The sequence below is a fragment of the Monodon monoceros genome, unplaced genomic scaffold (assembly GCF_005190385.1).
Source record: "Monodon monoceros isolate NGI ecotype Baffin Bay Population unplaced genomic scaffold, NGI_Narwhal_1 Super_Scaffold_10, whole genome shotgun sequence".
Lineage (NCBI taxonomy): Eukaryota > Metazoa > Chordata > Mammalia > Artiodactyla > Monodontidae > Monodon > Monodon monoceros.
This window is the reverse complement of record NW_021703766.1, coordinates 44,841,298-44,845,796: the sequence shown is the minus strand read 5'-3', so window position 1 is coordinate 44,845,796 and position 4,499 is coordinate 44,841,298.

The window sequence follows — 4,499 nt, the reverse complement described above, 5'->3', positions numbered from 1 at the left end:
CTCCCCCCACCCTTCAGAACCCCGCCACACCCCCCAGACACTCCGTGGTTGCCAGAGATAATGGCGGTTGCCTCGAAGCTGCTACCGAAGGTGGAAGGCCAGGGAAGGGGCGGGGCGCACCTGGCGAGGCGGGACGCGTTAGAGCGCAGGCGCAGGGAGCAGGCACCTGAGCGGCCGTCCTCCTCCCTGGGCGCACCTGGGTCCGCCCCTGGCACTGGGGTAAAGGGGCGGGACTTGCGTCGGCTCCGCCCCGGTGGGACTTAGACCTGGGGCCGGCGCTCGCAGGTTGAACCTCGGGACTCCGGTTGCCCTTGCGCGTGGGCTTGTTGACCACGTCCGAGCACCTTCCCTCTTGGATTGGGCCTCTGGGTGGGAGGAGAGGTCGCAGACGTGCTCATACTGGAAACCTGTGGTTTTTGCCCATCTTGCTTCAACCTTCCGTTGCGGGCGAGGGGTTTATTCTTCCTAATTTCCAAAGTTCACTGAGCGCCTACCCAGAGGTGACCACGCCAGAGTGGTCCTTGCATCACCAGACAGGAACAGCCCAGCGCAGTGATGACAGAAGCATAGGGCAGAGTGATTATGAATGAGACAGCACAAGCACAGGCTAAGTGATCAGAGGCTGCGTGGTGGAAGACCTGGGAGCCCCGACAAGTTCCCATTCAGCCTGAGAGAGGGCCACGGAGGGCTCCCAGAGGAGGTCGTAGACCCATGAATGAACAAGAGCCCCAGACCCTGCCTCCACAGTTCCTAGTACTTAGATGAAGACAGATAATTGACCAGAGAAGGATAGGTGTCAGGGCTGTGATGGGGAAGCACAGGCAGAGTAATCAGACCTGAAAGGAGGAAAACCCAGAGGAGGCATCTGACCAGCTTCCGGGCCAGGGAGGGGCTTCCTGGAAGAGGGATATATGAGCTGAATCTCGAAAAAAGGATGGAGTAGGGCAGGCATAGGAGTAGCCAACAGGATAATTAAAATAAGTATATTATTATTTAAAACACCTAACAGTGCTATGAAGGAGATGAATTAAGGGCTGGGATTAACAGAGAACAGGTGGTGGAGGAGGTGGTTTTGATATGAACCCTGAAGGATAAGAAAGGCTGATGAATAAACATTCTAAGCAAACAGCAAATGCAAAAGTCCTGAAGCAAGAAAGACGTCAGTGTGTTACAGGAGCCAGGGCCACACCCACTACTTGGCCTCCCTGCAGACATAATAATATGTGAAGAGCCTCAACTGGGTTATCAAAGTGGTGTTTACCTTAAACAATTAAGATTTTATGCCTGCCATCTTCTTTAATCTTGCAATGAGGACCTACCAAGTTTATGATTAACCTCTCTATCCAAAATTTTATTCCGTTTCTTGTCCTGCCCCTGTGCCCTTCAGGATTGAGGAGTATCAAAGAAAAGGGGGATTGAAACCAAGCAGGACCCTGTGGGGCCCTCCCAGGTACAAAAGCCCTTTGTTTCTTGTTTGTAGAAAAAGGCTTTGGTCTCTTAGGCCTTCCTTGAGTTCCAAAGAGCAGACTCAACAGTTACTAGTTGAGGAAGTAAAGGAACGCAGAAACAAAGGAAAGGGGCAAGAAACAATAGTTCAGTGATAAAACAGAGTCCGTTCCTCCTCAAGGGATATACATAACAATCTGACACATATCTTTGAGTTTTGTTTGCAGAGACTAAGACCCCCACTCAGGTGGAGGATGGTGACTAAATGCTGACCACAAGCATCTAGACCCCAGACTGGTTGGAACCAGAAGGTTGATGATTAAGATTCCCAAAACATCACCCTGTTACCTCACCACCAACCAATCAGAGGAAAGGCCACGAGCTACAACCCTCACCCCAAATGTTGCTTTTAAAACCCCTTCCTTGAAAGCCATCGGGGAGATCCCATCTTTTGAGCACAAGCTGCCCCTCCTCCTTGTTTGGCATCCTGCAAATAAATGCTGTACTTTCCTTTACCACAACCCAGTGTCAGTAAATTGGTTTTGTGTGGCAGGCGAGCAAACCCACATTCAGTTCTGTAACAACACCTGGGGTGGATCATTTTTTTATACCTCCTCTCTACCAGGAAATTATTTTTGATAATAATCATGTAAGAATCATTATTTTATTTGTTCTTTAATTTTAAAATTAATAATTGAAAATGAATAAATTTCCATTTTAAAGATATTACTCAAATTCAGTAAAATATTTCATGTGTGGATGAAAATTTGTACTTACCAAATAAAAATATTATACCTCACAGTTCATACCCTGATTCACTCTTTTAAATTTTTAAACACAAAAACTCCAAAGGATGTGTAGAATGACAGAATAGTTTCTTCATCTTTACAATCAGTGTGCTATCATTTAAATTTCTAACCTATTATTTAAATGCAAGAATATGTAGAATCACAGAAATGCCTGAAACAAGCCCAAATGATTCCAAATTGTTATGAACTTATTTTCAAAATGAACACACAGAGCTGAGTCTTCATATGTCAGAGGTCAACTGTATACCTGAGAGTTCTCTATATTGACTTCCCTATAGAACAGGGGTCCCCAGCCCCTGGGCCACGGACTGGTACCGGCCCGTGGCCTGTTAGGAACCACACCACACAGCAGGAGGTGAGTGGAGGGCGGGCGAGCAAGTGAAGCTTCATCTGTATGTACAGCTGTTCCCCATCACTCGCATTACCACCTGAGCCCTGAGCTCTGCCTTCTGTCAGCATTATGGTGAGTTGTATAATTATTTCATTATATATTACAATGTAATAATAATAGAAATAAAGTGCACAATAAATGTAATGTGCTTCAGTCATCCCGAAACCATCCCCCCCTGCCCCCTGGTCCGTGGAAAAATTGTCTTCCATAAAACCTGTCCCTGGTGCCAAAAAAGTTGGGAACCGCTGCTGTAGAATATTGTGGTAAACAGATGTTGGACAGTCCCCATGTTCATGGCCTGTATAATCCCCTCAAGTGTGAGCACGACCTGGGATTTGCTCCTTACCAATTAAATATGGCAAAGGAGGTTTACATTATATTATGTAAGACTCTGTCTTCGTGGACTGAAAAGAAAGAGATTCTCCATTGCTAGTTTTGAAAGATATAAATTGCCACATTGTGAGAAGATCTATGGAGAAGGCCACATGGCAAGGAAATGTAGGTGGCCTCTAGGAGCCAGGAGCAAACCCCACTGATAGCCAGCAAGAAAATGAAGACCTCATCCCCACAGCCTCAACAGATGAAAACAGATCTTTTTTCAGTTGAGTCTCTGATGAGAGAGGAGCCCTGGCTGACCCATGGATTGCAGCCTGGTGAGGCCCTGGAGCAGAGGGCCCAGCTAAGCCATGACTGGACTGGATCCACAGAAACTATGAGATAATAAACATGTGCTGTTTTAGATGCTAAGTTTGTGCTAATTTATTACACAGCAATAAAAAACTAATACAAATACAATGTTTACTAAAGGATAGAGTAATAAAAATAATTTGAAGCTTACATATATATTATTAAAACTCAACAGTATTAAAAACAAACTCAACAGTATTGCATCAATTCAGTCAGTAGACCACCAAACAATTTTTTCCTGGGGGTGGAAGCATTATTTTATCACTGATACTGTTTAGAATTTGTCACATGGCATAATAAAAGCTTGGCCAAATTTGATCAGTTTTATTATTATTTTTAAATTCTCCACAGACAGTGCACCCCTTTTTTCCTGTACCCAAGGTGGACCAATCCTATTGCCCTCCCTTTGGTACACTATTAGTTGGAAAACAGACGGTAAATAAAACGAGTAAATTATATACAATGTGGAAAGGCAGTGAGCATTATGGATAAAACATAGAGCCAGGTAAGGGGCATGAGAGTTGCAATATGAAATAGGGTGGTCAGAGAAGAACTCACTGTACAGGTGACATTTGAGGGAGATGAAGGAGTGAGCCCTGTTGACATTCTAGGGAAGAGCTTTCCTAGACAGAGGAATGGCTAGTGCAGAGGTGCTGGCATGGGACTGTGTTTGGCAGAGCTTTGATTGCCCCAGAACCATGGGGAGCTCTGGGCATTTTTTTTTAATATAACAGCTTTATTGAGCTATAACTCACATACCATACAACTCACCCTTTTACTGTGTACAATTCGATGGTTTTTAGTATATTCATAGAGCTGTGTAGCTATCATCATGATCAATTTTAGAAAATTGCATCATCCTCGAAAGAAACCCTTGACTCTCTAGCAGTCACTCCACTTCCCGCAATCTTCTCAGCCACAGGCAACCACCAATCTATTTTCTGTCTCTATGGATTTGCCTATCCTGAACATGTCATGTAAATAGAATCATGTGACATGTGGCCTTTTGTGTCTCGTTTCACTGACTTAGCATGTTTTCAAGGTTTATCCATGTTGTAGCATATATAAGTACCTAATTTCTTTTTATTGCCAAATAACACCTCATCATATGGATATATCACATTTTATTTATCCATTCTTCAGTTGATGAGCTGGGTTGTTTCCAC